The sequence below is a fragment of the Canis lupus genome, chromosome 16 (assembly GCF_011100685.1).
Source record: "Canis lupus familiaris isolate Mischka breed German Shepherd chromosome 16, alternate assembly UU_Cfam_GSD_1.0, whole genome shotgun sequence".
NCBI classification, from domain to species: domain Eukaryota; kingdom Metazoa; phylum Chordata; class Mammalia; order Carnivora; family Canidae; genus Canis; species Canis lupus.
In genome coordinates, this window is record NC_049237.1 from 26,171,453 (window position 1) to 26,188,546 (window position 17,094).

At 35.9% G+C, this 17,094-nt stretch overlaps 1 protein-coding gene and 1 long non-coding RNA gene across 2 annotated transcripts in view; both read left to right on the forward strand.

Moving 5' to 3' along the window:
* The window catches only part of LOC475575 (A disintegrin and metallopeptidase domain 3-like), a 233,712-nt gene that overhangs the window by 101,084 nt on the left and 115,534 nt on the right, over positions 1-17,094 (forward strand). The window lies entirely within an intron of this gene.
* On the forward strand, positions 5,219-8,483 carry LOC102153319. The gene is made up of 4 exons (XR_005371451.1): positions 5,219-5,319; positions 5,947-5,991; positions 7,484-7,541; positions 7,669-8,483. It is a non-coding gene; the product is annotated as an uncharacterized LOC102153319 (long non-coding RNA).

Below are 17,094 nucleotides of genomic sequence, written 5' to 3' on the forward strand. Positions count from 1 at the left end.
CCTAATTGGATATATATGGAACATTCCATCCAAAGCAACAAAATACACACTCATCTCAAGCTTACATGGAGCATTCTTCAGGATATATCACATGTCAGTTTATCAAAGTCTTTACAAATTTAAGAAGATTGAAATCTCATTAAGTACATTTTTCAACCATGATAAAATGAAACTAGAAATCAATAAAAGAAAGAAAACTAGAAAATTAACAAATGTGTGAAAATTAAATAACACATTCTTGGCAATAAAGGGGCCAAAAAAAGTAATTAAAAGGGAAATTAGAAAATATTTTGAAACATAGACAAAAATTAAAAACATATATCAAAGTTTATGGTATGCAGCAAAAGTGGTCCCCAAGAGAAAATTATAGCACTAAATACCTACATTAAAAAAAGAGAAAGATGAGATGCCTGGGTGGCTCAGCAGTTGAATATCTTCCTTTGGCTCAGGGCATGATCCCAGAGTTCCAGGATTAAGTCCCACTTCAGGCTCCCTGCATGGAGCCTGCTTCTCCCTCTGCCTGTGTCTCTGCCTTCTCTCTGTGTCTCTCATGAATAAAGAAATAAAATATTTTAAAAAAGAAAAAAAGAAAAAGATAACTAAACAAAATTTTATACCTCAATAAATTAGAAAAAGAAATATTACAAATTAAGCCCAAATTAGCAGAGGAAGGAAACAATAGATTTGAGCAGAAATTAACAATATAGGGAATCATTGACAATAGTAAGAGTTGATTTTTTTTTTTTTTTGCAAAGACCGACAAACCTTTAAATGACTAAAAAATACACTAATAATTAAAAAGGCAACATTGCAACTGATATGACTGAAAGACAAAGGATTATGAGACTACCATGAACAATTATTTGCCAACAAACTGGGTGGGTACTCTAGAAGAAATGGATAAATTCCTAGAAACATAAACTTCTACCAAGGCTGAATAGTGAAAACAGAAAATCTGAACAGAACTAAAACTAATAAGGAGATTGAATTAGTGATCAAAAACCTCCCAATAAGAAAATCTCAGGACCAGACAGCTTCACTGGTGAATTCTATTGTACATTTAAAGAATTATTAACACCAATTCTTCTAAAACTCTTCTGAAAACCTGAAGAGACGGAAGCACTTCAAAACTAATTTTACAAGATTAATGTTATCCTGATATCAAAGCCAAAGAAGCTACAGGAGAAGAAAACTACAGGCTAATGTCTCTGATGAATACAGATCCAAAACCCCTCAACAAAATATAAGCTAATCAAATTCAACAGCACAATTAAAATGTCATGAACTATGATCACGTGGGATTTATTCCTGGGATAAAAAGATGGTTCAATACATTAAATAAGCCAATATGATAAACCATATTCAGAGAATAAGGGACTAAAATCAACTAATGCAGAAAAAGCATTTAACAAAATTCAACACCTTTTTCATTATGAAAAGACCCAACAAATTAGGGATAGAGGGAAATTACCTCAGTATAATAAAAGCAACATGAATAGACCACAGGAGACATACCAGTCAGTGGTATAAAACTGAAATCTTTTATTCTATGATCAAGAACAAGGCAAAGATGCCCACTCTAGAAGTGTCAACTTCTATTCAACAATGTACTGAAGGCTGAGCCAGAGAAACTAGTTAAGAAAAAGATAAAAGGCATCCAAATAGGGTATGAAAAAGTAAAATTATTTTTGTTCACATATGATGTGATCTTATGTGTAGAAAACCCTACATATTCCACACACACACACACAAAAAAATCTGTTAAAAATAATAAATGAGGGCAGCCCAGGTGGCTCAGTGTTTTACCACTGCCTTCAGCCCAGGGCATGATCCTGGAGACCTGGGATTGAGTCCCATGTCAAGCTCCCTGCATGGAGCCTGCTTCTCCCTCTGCCTGTGTCTCTGCCTCTCTCTGTCTCTGTGTGTCTCTCATGAATAAATAAATAAAATCTTTAAAAAATAATAATGAATCCATCAAAGTTACAGTATACAAAATCAACATGCAAAAATTAGTTGCATTTCTATACACTGACAGAAAACAATCTAAAAATAGAAATTAAGAAAACAATTCACTTGACCAAAGAGTTTAAAGTCTTATACATTAAACAGTAAACATTGCTGAAAGGAAATTTTAAAAGACACCAATAAATGGACAGATGTTCTATGTTCATGGATTGGAAAACTTAGTACTGTTAAGATGTCCATACTACCCAAAAGCAGATTGCTTTTAGATTCAATGCAATCCCCATAAAAATTCCAATAGTGCTTTTAGAGAAGCAGAAAAAAATTTAATCCTAACATTCATATGAAACCACAAAGGATGCCAAACAACCAAAACAATATTTGAGAAAGCAGAATAATGCTAGAGGTTTGATATTTCCTGATTTCAAAACATATTACAAAGCTACAGTAATTAAAAAATATTGTCCTAGAATATAGACAGACATGTAGACAAATAGAATGAAATAGCCCAGAAAGAAACACAAAAAGATGGCCAACTTACAGATGCCAATAATACACAATCAGGAAAGGAAAGTCTTTTCAACAAATGTTATTTTAAAAATTGGATATCCACATACAAAATAATGAAATTGGATGCTTGTCTTACATTTTTATTTATTCATGCATCAGTGAATATTTAGGTTGTTTCAACCTCTTAGTTATTGTGCTTAATTCTACAAAGAAAATGGGAAGTTTTGAGACCTTGATTTAAATTCTTTTGGGTAAATATCTGGAAGTAGGCTTGTTGGATCATATACTGGTTCAATTTTATTTATTTTATTTTGTGCAACCTCCAAACTGTTTTCCATAGTAACAGCACCATTTTACTATTATAAACTATTCCTATCAATGGTTTATAAGCTTTCCAATTTCTTTCTACCCTGGCCAATGGGTTATTTCCTTTTTATCATCTATGCATCTGTCTATATCTATCTATCTATCTATCTATCTATCTATCTATCTATCATCTATCTAATCATCTATTATCTATCTATCATCTACCTATCATCATCTTTCTATCATCTATCCATCCACCTACCTATTAATTTTGGTAATAGCTATCCTAACCAATATGAGGTGATATTTCATTGTGTTTTTGGTTTGAATTTCCCTGATAATTAGTGATTAAAGATCTTTGTATATACCTGTTGTCTATGTGTTTGTTTTCTTTGCAGAAATGTATATTCAATCAGATTGTCTATTTAGTTTTTTGTTGTTGTTGTTTGTTTGTTTTTACTAGTTGTAGGAGTTCTTTATATGTTTTGGATATTAACTCTATCAGATGTATGGTAGGCAACTATATTCTCCTAATCCATAGGTTGCTTTTCACTTTGTTGTTTTTTCTTTGCTATGTAGGAACTTTTGAGTTTGATGAATTTTCACTTATCTGTTTTGCTTTTGTTGTTTGTGTTTTTGTTGTTATTTTGAAGGAAGCATTGTAAAATCCAATGTTGTAAAGCTTTTCCTCTATGTTTTCTTTTAAGATTATCATACTTTTAGCTCTTACATCTAGGTTGTTGTTCGATTTTGAGTTAACGTTCTTGGATTTGCAAAGGTCCAATTCTTTCTTTCTTTCTTTCTTTCTTTCTTTCTTTCTTTCTTTCTTTCTTTCTTTCTTTCTTTCTTTCTTTCTTCTTTCTTTCTTTCATTTTTATTTTTTATTGGAGTTCAATTTCCCAACATATAGCATAACACCCAGTGCTCATCCCATCAAGTGCCCCCCTCAGTGCCCATCACCCAGTCACCCCCACCTCCCACCCACCTCCCTTTCCACCACCCCTTGTTCGTTTCCTAGAGTTAGGAGTCTCTCATGTTCTGTCTCCCTTTCTGATATTTCCCACTCATTTTCTCTTCTTTCCCCTTTATTCCCTTTCACTATTTTTTATATTCCCCAAGTGAATGAGACCATATAATGTTTGTCCTTCTCTGATTGACTTATTTCACTCAGCATAATACCCTCCAGTTCCATCCACTCTGGAAAACTGTGTGGAGGTTCTTCAAAGAGTTAAAAATAGATCTTCCCTATGACCCAGCAATTGCACTGCTGGGGATTTACCCCAAAGATACAGATGCAGTGAAATGCTGGGACACCTGCACCCCGATGTTTATAGCAGCAATGGCCACAATAGCCAAACTGTGGAAGGAGCCTCGGTGTCCATCGAAAGATGAATGGATAAAGAAGATGTGGTCTATGTATACAATAGAGTATTACTCAGCCATTAGAAATAATTCATTCTTTTGCGTGTGAATATCCAACATTTCCAGAACCATTCATTGAAAAGACTCTTTTCTTCATTGAATGGTCTTGGTACTTATGTAAAAAATCATTTGGCTGTATATGTGAGGGCTTCTTTCTGAACTCCTTATTCTATTTTATTATTCTTTGTGCCAGGATCATACTATTTTGATTATTGCAGCTTTCTAGAAAATTTTGAAATCAGGACTCATGAGTTTTCCAAATTTGCTCTTTCTCTAGATTGTTTTCTCTATTCAGGATCCCTTGAAGTTCCATATGTATTTTAGAATGTGTTTTCTTGGGGACACTGGGTGGCACAATTGGTTAAGCATTTGAGTCTTGGTTTCAGCTCAGATCTTGATCTCAGGGTTGTGAGATTGAGCCCAGCATTGGGGTCTGCACTCAGCATGGAATCTTGAGTTTCTGTCTCCCTCTCCCTCTGCCCTTCCTGCTTCTGCTCTCTCTCCTGAATAAATAAATAAATCTTAAAAAACAAAAAGAATGTGTTTTCTATTTTTGCCAAAAAATACCTCTTGGTTTTTAATAGGGGTTGCATTGAATTAACATCTTAATATTTAAAATTTAAATCCATGAACACCAGTGTCTTTCCTCATATTTATGTCTTTTAAATTTCCTCAGTCATGTTTTGTAGTTTTCAACATACAAGTCTTTTGTTTTCTTAGTTAATTTTATTTTTAATTATTTCATTCTTTTTGATAGTATTGTTAATGAAATTGTTTTATTGATTTGGCTTCATATTATTCAGTGTTTATGTACAGACATGCAGCTGATTTTTACATGTTGACTTTATATCCTGCAACTTTGCTGAATTTATTAATTTTAACAGTGTGTGTGTGTGTGTGTGTATGTAACCTATAGAGTTTTCAACACATATAAAGTATCATCTGTGAACAGAAATAATTTTACTGCTTCCTTTCTGATTTAGATGTTTTTCATTTCTTTTTCTTGTCAATTTGTTCTAGCTCAGACCTCCAGTACTGAATTGAATAGAACTGGTGAAAGTAGTCATGTTTGTCTTGTTCCTAATCTTAAAAGAAAAGCTCTCAATGTTTTACTATTGGGTATGTGATCTTTTCCTATATAGTCTTTATTAGGTGGCCTTTACATAGTTTTCTTCTATTTCTAGTTTCATAAGTGTTTTTATTTTGAGTGTTTCTTAAATATGGTCATATATTTATTCTGCATCAATTGAAATGAACATATTTATTATGCCCCTTCATTCTGTTAATATGAGATACTATATTGATTGATTTTTTAATTTTGAACCAGGCTTGCATATCAGAAGTAAATCCCAGTTTGTCATAATGTATACTCCTTTAATATACTGTTGAATTTGACTTGCTCGAATTTGTTGTTAATTGATTTTTATGCTAAAATTCGTCATGGTTATTGGTCCATAATTTTCTTTCCTTGTGGGTACTTTGGTTTGGTTTTGGTATTGAGGTAATGCTGGTCTCATAGAATGCATCTGGAAATGTTTCATTCTCCTTGATTTTTTTACAGGAGTTTAACAAAATTTGGTATTAATTTTTCTTAAATATTTTATAGTATTCACCATTGAAATTTTATGGACTAAGATTTTTCTTTTGGGAGATTTTTATTACTGACTCAATCTTTTCTTATAGGTCTATTCAGATTTTCTAATTCTTCATGATTTAATCTTGATAGATTGTGTATTTTTTTTCCAGGAATTCATCCAGGTTATCCAATTAATTGGCATACAATTGTTCCAGGTATTTTCATAATACTTTTTAAAAATTTTCTCTAATATTGTAATTTCCTACTTTCATTTATGATTATAATAATCTGTGGGTTTTTTGTTTGTTTTTTTGTCAGTCTTACTGAAGATTTGTCAACTTTGCTGATCTTTTAAAAGGACCAGCTTTTGGTTTTATGGATTTCTCTATTGCTTTTCTATTCTTTATTTCCATTTTAATCTTTATTACTTCCTTCCTCTTGCCAGCTTTGGATTTTGTTTGTTCCTTTTTCTAGTTCCTTATTATGTAAAGCTAAATTGTTGATTTGAGATCTTTTTTATGTAAGTATTTTATGGTGTAAATTTATCTCTTAGCAGTGTTTTCATTTTATCTCATAAGTTTGGTTATGTTATGTTTTTGTCCTCTTTTTCTTTTGAGATTTTATTTATTTATTCACAAGAGACACAGAGAGAGAAGCAGAGACACAGGCAGAGGGAGAAGCAGGCTCCATGCAGGGAGCGGATGTGGAACTGGATCCCGGGACTCCGGTGTCATGCCCTAAGCCAAAGGCAGAGCCACCCAGGCGTCCCCGTTTTTGTCCTCTTTTAAAAAAAATGTGTTATGTAATTTCCTTTTGATTTCTTTTTTGACTCAATGGTTGCTTAATTATCTTTTTTACCTTTTAAATGTTTTCAGGGCTTTCAATGATTTACCATTTTTCTTTCTGATAATGAAAACCAAGGTAAAAAAGATATGATCTCCTATTAAATTCTAAATATTCAATTGGCTTTACACACAAGAAATTGATGGCATTTTAATAATTACTTCTTTGGGGAAGCCTCCCTTGAAGATGTTTGTAAGATACACTGTTCTAAAACAGAGTAGTTCATATAAATGTTAAGAGAGGGGATCCCTGGGTAGCTCAGCAGTTTGGTGCCCGCCTTCAGCCCAGGACATGATCCTGGAGTCCTGGGATCAAGTCCCATGTAGGGCTACTTGCATGGGGCCTACCCTCTGCCTGTGTCTCTGCCTCTCTCTCTCTTTCTCTCTCTGTGTTTTTCATGAATAAGTGAATAAAATATTTAAAAAAATGTTAAGAGAGAGTTTCCATGGGATGGAAGAATACACTGGGAGTTTTCTTTTCTTTTTTTTCTTTTACTTTTTATTTAATATTTGCATTATGCATCCAAGATGGAGAAAACTGCCTACAGTCTGTTTTCCTATTGATTACAATTAAACACTCTGGGCAGAATACAAAATAAACTACTCAGAACTCTGAAAACAAACAATATCAGGTAGGTTGAAGACTAATGTCAAAATCTGAATATTAATGTGTACGAGGATAAAGTTTACAATTTTATTATTTTTTTCTTTTTCCTGGTTTTAATCCCAAGCAGGTCTGGCAGGCACTAAGCAAAAAGGCCATCTTTTTAGTGAAAGGAATGGAAAAAAAGTATTCTTTGATGTTTGAAATTAGCGTGGGAGTAAATATTCATTTCTTTTCTTCTCTCTTTCTTTTTCTCCCCAGCCTACTCTGAAGCTACCACTAGTTATGGGATAGCACTACCACAAAAGTAGTGGCACAGGTACCTAAACCCTGGAAGGAGGATTTCTACTCAGTGGAAGTAGGAAAGAGGGCCCCCAAATCTGAAGAGTTTGGAGAAACTATTGAGTATTAACATCTCTCTTTTCTCTGAACATTTCATCCTCTAGTTATGCAAGTTACACAACAGTACAGACGCTAAAACTCTGAGTTAATGTCATCTTTCTGAACAAAGAAAATGTGTAAAATGACCCGTCATGCAAGACTGAGCGAAATCACAAAAAGAAAAGAATTAAAAAATGGTAACTCCAATTCTGATGTGAGCTGACACAAATTCTGGACTCCATCCTGAGCTGTGCAAACACAGCAACACATCCAAAGAACTATGGTAAACTTTTTAAGAACTGAACTATGGGGCAGCCCCGTTGGCTCAGCAGTTTAGCGCTGCCTTCGGTCCAGGGCCTGACCCTGGAGACCCGGGATCGAGTCCCATGTCGGGCTCCTTGAATGAAGCCTATTTCTCCCTCTGCCTGTGTCTCTGCCTCTCTCTCTCTCTCTCTGTGTGTCTCTCATGAATAAACAAATTAAAAAAAAAAGAACTGAACTATGATATAAATATTTCCCCAAATCCCAGGCTAAATCTTGAATGATGTATGCATCCAGCAAATCTAGATAGAGTAGGAAAGCCTTTCAACTGACTTTGAAGCTATTTTGCACAGAAGGTGAGACAAAATTTGTGGTATGAACCTAACCATATTATTATTTGCTACATTATTATATGAACCATTATTATTTGCTACAGCAAATAACAACAACAACAAAAAACTAAAACAGTGTTCTCCAGGAAATGCTAAAAGGATCTAAAGCCTTATATCATAGTATTAATAATGTTAAAAATAACTGGCACAAAAGCAGACACATAGATCAATGGAACAGAATAGAGAAACCAGTAATGGACCTTCAATTCTATGATCAACTAATCTTCAACAAAGCAGAAAAGAATATACGATGGAAAAAACACAGTCTTCAACAAATGTTGTTGGGAAAATTGGACAGCCACATGCAGAAGGATGAAACTGGACCATTTCCACACTATACAGAAAAAATAGACTAAAAATGAATGAAAGACCTAAATGTGAAATAAGAGTCCATCAAAATCCTAGAGGATTGCAAGATATTTACAAATATCTTCTCCCACTCTGTAGGTTGTCTTTTGCTTCCTTTGCTGTGCAAAAGCCTTTTATCTTGATAAAGTCCCAATAGTTCATTGCTGCTTTTGTTTTTGTGGAGGCCGAGAAAATTATTGCCATTCCACTTTAAGTTCAGCGTTAGCATAAGTACAGCCATCCCAGGCCCCTGTGAATAAGAGCTGAACTTTACCTTACTTCAGTTACAGGAAGAAAACAGCTTACAGCTTAAAGTCCTAGAAAGCCCCATATTAAAATAAAAACAGAGCCCAAGCCAGTGGCAGGAAGCCCCTATTAGAATAAGAACAGAGCTCAATGCCCTTGAAGGCCCCATATCAAAATGTAAACAGAACTTGAGGAATTGCTCCACCCCTTCTGGAGGTCCCCTAGACCAGCCCTTAAAACTAAGCTGAAACCCACCACGGGTCCAAGTCCCTGCTCCGCTGTGTCGGGTATACTTGGACCCAAGCTTGAGCTTGTAAATAAGCCCTCGTGTGTTTGCATCGGTGTCGGCTCCTCGGTCGTTTCTTGGATTCGCGATCTTGGGCACAACAGTTTTTCTAGCCTTTGAAGATGTGTCTAATAAGTTGCTGCGGCCAAGATCACAAAAGTTGCTGCCTGTGACTGATGAATCACTGATCTCTACCTCTGAAACCAGTAATACATTATATATTAATTAATTGGATTTAAGTTTTTAAAATGTTAAAATTATAATCCAAAATTGCATGACATTCAAATAGGAAAATTTGACCAAGCTTTAATGAAAAAGACAATCAATAGATGTAAATCCTGATAAGATGCACATTATAACTATCTTCCATGCAGTAAATGTCAACATTTTTAAAATTAATAAAAAGATAGACACTAACAGCAGAGAAATTAACGTGTGAACTAACTTCAAAATTACAAAGTACAGTATAAAATAATGCTTGCTACTGAACATCAATGAGTTGAAGAAGAAATCAAAAGAGAAATAAAAAAGAAAAACCTTGAGATAAATGGAAATACATCATGCTAAAATTTGTAGGATGCAACCAAAGAAATTGCAAGAAGAAAATTCATAGTGAGAAATGCCTACATCAAGAGATAAGAAAAACATCCTAACTTTACACATAAAGGAACTAGAAGAATTCGTTAGAAAGTGTTTTTTCTCATTTTCTATAAATGTTTGTGTAGAAATGGTAACACTTTTATGTATTTCATAGAATTCATCACTAAAGTGATTTGGCCTTGGGCTTTTTTCTTTGTAATTGGGGAGCACATTTAGATTCTAGGCAGATTTAAAGTTTCCACTGGTCTTACTTCCCATCAGTACTTCTTAGGTCCCTGTAGCATCTGCATGTAGCCTACTCAGCAACTAGAGATTTGATATACAAAGAGTTTACCACTCTTTATAGAGGTATTATTTCCAGGATCATACCTTTAGTTTCTGTGTGATCTGATCTGTCACTGACCTCAATTCGGACTTCAACTTGGACTCACAGTGCTACTGGTATTACATTCATTCCCTACCAAGTTTGCTACTTTTATTCGAAGTGTTGAGGAATGAGATTTTTTGTCCTCTGAACGAAATCTAGAACCACTCCTTGAAGTGGTTCTGACATTTAATATAAAGGTTTTCATGGCCATCCCTGTCTTATTAAAATAACAGAATTAACTTGATTTTATGGCAGCTTTTCATAAATGATTCCCACTTTTTGTTTTAATCAATTTTTATAGTCCTGAAATGGTTGTTTTGACAAATTGTCCAATTTCAATTTCATACTTGTTTTGGGGGTAGATGATTTAATATCTTTTTTTTTAAGATTTTATTATTTATTCATGAGACACAGGGAGAGAGAGGCAGTGACACAAGCAGAGGGAGAGGGGGTAGATGATTTAAATATATCTTCTCTTTCTCATAGCTTAGCTCTCTCATTTAGATTTATCTTTACAATTTTCTTTATTTTTTGTCTGAGTTATCATTAAATCTAGCACTGATGCAAGATAAATACTGTCATCTAACTAGGAATAAAAAAGGGACTTCCTCAATCTGATAAAGCTATATACATTTTGTACTTCTGCCGACTTCCACCTAGGATAAATTCCCTTCAGTGTAGAGAGCTCAGTTTACATTTTCTTTAGTCCATGACTGCTGGTGATAAATTTTCTTTATTACTTTCTGAAAATACTAGATTTCACTTTGAAAGATATTTTCTCTGCATATAGAATGAGAAGACAGTAGATGGTTTGTTTCTCTTTTGAATCTGTAATTCAATAATCTTCTGGTTTCCATTGTTTTTGTTGGGAAGTCAACATTAGATTGTATTATTGTTCTTTTGTTTTTAAGGTTTTTTAATATTCTGGTTACTTTTATCACTTTTTCTGTGGTTTATAGCACTATCATAATAATGCAGCTTAGCGATTTTATTTTCTTTTAGTTTAGTTTTAGATTTGATTTATTTATTTGAGAAAGAGTGTGTGTGGTGTATGAGCATGAGCAGGAGAAGGGCAGAGGGAGAGGGAGAAGCAGATCCCTACTGAGCAGGGAGCCCAGTAAGGGGCTCCATCCCAGGACCTGAGATCATGACCTGAGTAGAAAGCAGATGCTTACTGACTGAGCCACCCAAGCACCTAAGTGGTTTTAATATTTATTACATATAATGCTTCTTGAGTGTGGGCTCCATGTCTTGTCAGATTGTGATGTGTAATACTGAGACTCAGTATTATGTTTAAAAAACTGAAAATAAGGGTGCCTGTGTGGCTTAGTCATTTGAGTGACTGACTCTTGGTTTCCACTCAGTTTGTGGGATCTACTTCTACATCAACTCCATGCTCAGTGGGGAGTCTGTTTGGGATTCTCTCCTTCCTCCCTTCCTTACCACTCACTCTGTCTCTCTAAAGTGAATGGATAACGGTTCATCTGTGTGGCTCAGCTGTTGAGCATCTGCCTTCAGCTCAGGGCATAATCCTGATCTGGGATCTGATCCTGCATCAGCTCCCTGTGAGGAGCCTGCTTCTCCCTTTGCCTATGTCTCTGCTTCTCTCTTTGTCTCATGAATAAATAAATAAATAAATAAATAAATAAATAAATAAATAAATAATTGTCCTAAAATATTTTTTAAAAATGATTGGATAAAATCTTCAAAAAAGGAAACTGAAAATAAATTCTAATAAGATTGGTAATTAGGTAAACTTTACTAATTTTTAAAGGTAGAATAAGCTTAAAATTAGTTATATTTAAGAATCAAGAAAGAGTGAGAGATCATTAGCAAAAAATTGATCAGGCTAACTACTAAATAGTTTATAATTATTAAAATTTTGGTCATTATTAACAACAAATAAGGCCTTCATATTTTTGGTGTTTCAAAATTAGTTGAATGCATCTTTTTGTAAACCTTCAATGCATTGTCTTTTTTTCATTAGAATTAATATTGTAATATTTCTCTTTATTGAAAACAATTTTCATTTATTGATAAATTATAAGGATTTCAGAGTATAAAATTAATATGTAAATATGAAAGTCTAAATAATATTCCAAATGCTAGTGTTATTTATAGCAACATAAATGGACACAGCTATATCACTTTGAAGTATACATATAATTACTTTCAAATAGCTATGAAAATAATAAATGCCCACAAGCCTTTGGAGTGAATAGAGTACTGCTGACATCTTAGTTTTAGCCCAGTGAAACTGATTTCAGACTCTGGCTTTCAGAATTCAAGACAGTATCTTTAAGTTGTTTTAAGCCACCAAAAATGTGGTAATTTGTTATAGTGGCCACAGACTAATAATTTAAGTTGAATGTCTTTTTATGTGCTTATTAGTCATTCATATATCTCATGTGGAAAGATGTCTTTTTAAAATTTTTAATTTATTATTTATTCATGACAGACAGAGAGAGAGAGGCAGAGACACAGGCAGAGGGAGAGAGGGAGAGAGGGAGAGAAGCAGGCTCCATGCAGGGAGCCTGACTTGGGACTTGATCCCAGGTCTCCAGGATCACACCCTGGGCTGAAGGTGGCGCCAAAACGCTGGGCCACCAGGGATGCCCAGAAAAATGTCTTTTAAAATCACTTTCCACCTTAAAATGGGATTATTTGAGTTATTATGTTATAATACTTCTTTATATATTCTGAATAAAAGTTCTTAATCAGATATACACTTTGTAAATATATTATCCCATACCGAGTTGTATAAGTTCTTTATATATTTTGGATATTACCCTTTGTCCAACCTAGTTAAAATCTTTCTCACTCAGCAGATTGTCTTTTAGTTTTGCTGATTATTTCTTTCACTGTGCAGAAGATTTTTATTTTGACATGGTACCAATAGTTTATTTTTGTACCTAAAAAAATTGTTGCTATGGCTGACATCAGAAACATTATGGCCTATATTCTCTTCTAGTATTTTTATTTCAGGTATCACATATAAGTCTTTAATCTATTTTGTTTATTTTTGTGTAAGATATAAGTGGTCCAGTTTCATTCTTTTGCCTGTGACTATCCAGTTTTCCCTAATAATCAATTAAAAATGGGCAGAAGGCATGAACAGACATTTCTCCAGAGAAAACATTCAGATGGCCAAGAGACACATGAAAAGATGCTCAACCTCACTCAACATCAGGGAAATGCAAATCAAAATCACAATGAGATATCACTTCACATCTGTCAGAATGGCTAAAATCAAAAACAAAACAAAGAAAAGTGTTGGAGAGAATGTGGTATAAAAGGAAACCTCTAGCACTGTTGGTAGGAAATCAAACTGGTACAGCCACTATGAAAACAGTATGAAGTATCCTCAAAAAGTTAAAAATTGTTTTTCTATATGGTTATGAGTATATATATGATGAATGTTATGAGTATATAAGTCCAATGAGTATTATTATGAGTATATATTATGAATATATTTTGAGTATATTGTTTGAATATATATAAAATAATATGAGTATTATATTATGTGTATATATAAGATAATATGAATATTATTCATCCATTAAAAAGGAATTAAATCTTGTCATTTGCAAGGACATGGATGGAGCTAGGGAGTATAATGTTAAGCAAAATAAGTAGACAGTCAGAGAAAGACAAATACCATATGATTTCACCCATGTGTGGAATTTAAGAAACAAAACAAAGCAAAAATATGATGAGAATTAAGGAGTGTAGTTGTTGTGATGAGCATTCAGTGATGTATGGAACTGTTCAAGCACTATATTATACACCTTAAGCTAATATTACATTATATGTTAGCTATGTTGGAATTAAAATTCAATAAAAATAATTAGAAAGAAAAAAAGAAAAACAATCCCATGCCATGGATTGTCCTTTTACTTTCTGATGGTGTCATTTGAAACATAGAAGATTCTAACTTTGAGGGCAGCCCAGGTGGATCAGTGATTTAGCACCACCTTCACTTCAGCCTAAGGCATGATCCTGGAGACCCATGATCCAGTCCCACGTCAGGCTCCCTGCATGGAACCTGCTTCTTCCTCTGCCTGTGTCTCTGCCTCTCTCTCTCTGTCTCTCATGAATAAATAAATTAAATCTTTAAAAAATGAAAAAATAACTTTGATGAAGTCCAATTTATCCATTTTTTTTCTTTTGTACCTTCTACATTTGGTGTTCTATGTTATCAATAATAGCTAGATCCAAGGTTATGAAAATCTAACCTATGTTTGCTTCTTACAGTTTTATAATTTTAGCCCTTAGAACTTAGGATATGATGCATTTGGAGTTAATTTTTGTATGATATTTGAGGGGCAGGGCAAGATGGCAGAAGAGTAGGATCCCCAAGTCATCTGTCCCCACCAACTTACCTAGATAACTTTCAAATCATCCTGAAAACCTACGAATTCGGCCTGAGATTTAAAGATAAAACAGCTGGAATGCAACAGTGAGAAGAGTTCACGCTTCTATCAAGGTAGGAAAACGGAAAAAAATAAATAAAAAAGCATCCAAGGGGGAGGGGCCCCCATAAGGAGCTGGGCTAAGGCCAGGCTGCAAGAGCCTCCAGGACAGGAAAGCTCTGTTCCGGAGAAGCAGCAGCTTTACCAATCTTCCCGGATGGAGAGGCGCTCACAGGGAAATCGGGCAGCATCCCAGGAGGGGCAGTGGAGACTCCAGGTTCCCGGGGTCACTAACAGAGGAGGTGCGCCCGGGGGGGAGAGTGTGCCACACACTGCAGGCTGAGCTCCTTAAAGGGCTGGAGCACACATCTGGTGGGGCCCGGGGAGCAGCTCAGGCGGCGGCTCCGTGGAGGGGGCTGCAAGGCCGGGAGTGCAATTCCAGCAGCCCAGACCCCAGAGCCCAAGGCACCAGGGGACACAGGCCAGGATCTGGTGCTCCCAGGGACACCAGAGGCTGGGACAGGTGGAGGCCGGGAAGACACAGGACAACAAGGACGCTCCTGTAGATGGTCGGCCACAAGCTGTGCAGGTCACAACCCCGCCCCCGGAGCATCCAGGCCTCTGTGGACTGGAAGCTGCGGTAGTTATTGCAGGAGCTGACTCAAGGGTTGGAGAGCTGGCCGCTGCTACCATTGTTGTTCCTCCTGGTGTCACCTTGTACCGGAGACTGAGGGGGACTGAGCGGGGCCGCCAGGGAGCAAGGTCCTCACAGGATAAACAGCTCCCACTGAGCTGTGCACCTGGCAGGGGGTGGGGCAGCTCCCCCAGGTGCACACACCTGAGAATCAGCACAGCAGGCCCCTCCCCCAGAAGACCAGCTGGAAGGACAGGGGAAGAGCAATTTCTTAACCAAGCAGCACTAGAAAGCTCTAGGGGAAGTTGAGGGACTTACAGTATATAGAATCAGAATCAGAGGATATCCCTCCCTTTTTGGTTTGTTGGTTTCCCCCCCTTTTTTCCTCTCTTTTTCCTTCCTTTTTCCAGTACAACTTGTTTTTAGCCACTCTGCACTGAGCAAAATGACTAGAAGGAAGAACTCATCACAAAAGAATCAGAAACAGTACTCTCTCCCAGAGTAACAGAATTTGGATTACAATTTGATGTCAGAAAGCAAATTCAGAAGCACAATTATAAGGCTATTGGTGGCTCTGGAAAAAAGCATAAAGGATTCAAGAGACTTCATGACTGCAGAATTTAGATCTTATCAGGCCAAAGATTGAATTGAATTAAAATTCAATTAAATGAGATGCAATCCAAAATGGAGGTCCTAATGACAAGGGTTAACGAGGTAGAAGAATGAGTGAGTGACATAGAAGACAAGTTGATGGCAAGAAAGGAAACTGAGGAAAAAAGAGAAAAACAAAAGACCATGAGGATAGGTTAAAGGAAATAAATGACAGCCTCAGGAGGAGAAATCTATGTTTAATTGGGGTTCCAGAGGGTACCAAAAGGGACAGAGGACCAGAAAGTGTATTTGAACAAATCATAGCTGAGAACTTCCCTAACTTGGGGAGAGAAACAGGCATTCAGATCCAGGAGATAGACACCCCCCCTAAAATCAATAAAAACCGTTCAATACCCCGACATTTAATAGTGAAACTTGCAAACTCCAAAGATAAAGAGAAGATCCTTAAAGCAGCAAGAGACAAGAAATCCTCGAGCTTTATGGGGAGAAGTATTAGGTTAATGGCAGACCTCTCCACAAAGACTGGTAGGCCAGAAAGGGCTGGCATGATATATTCAGGACCCTAAATGAGAAGAACATGCAGCCAAGAATACTCTATCCAGCAAGGCTCTCATTCATTATAGAAGGAGAGATAAAGAGCTCCCAAGATCAGCAGAAACTGAAAGAATATGTGACCACCAAACCAGCTCTGCAAGAAACATTAAGGGGGACTCTGTAAAAGAAAGAGGAAGTCCAAGGAAACAATCCAAAAACCAGGGACTGAATAAGTATTATGATGACACTAAATTCATATCTTTCAATAGTAACTCTGAACATGAATGGGCTTAATGATCCCATCAAAAGGTGCAGGGTTTCAGACTGGATAAAAAAGCAAGACCCATATATTTGCTGTCTACAAGAGGCTCATTTTAGACCCAAGAACACTTACAGCCTGAAAATAAAAGGTTGGAGAACCATTTATCATTCAAATGGTCCTCAAAAGAAGGCAGGGGTAGCAATCTTCATATCAGATAAATAAAAGTTTATCCCAAAGACTGTAGTAAGAGATGAAGAGGGACAATATATCATACTTAAAGGGTCTATCCAGGGGATCCCTGGGTGGTGCAGTAGTTTGGTGCCTGCCTTTGGCCCAGGGCGCGATCCTGGAAACCTGGGATTGAATCCCACATCGGGCTCCCGGTGCATGAAGCCTGCTTCTCCCTCTGCCTATGTCTCTGCCTCTCTCTCTCTCTCTCTCTCTCTCTGTGACTATCATAAATAAATAAAAAAATTTTAAAAAAAGGGTCTATCCAACAAGAGGACCTAACACTACCAAAACTGGAACAGGAAGAAA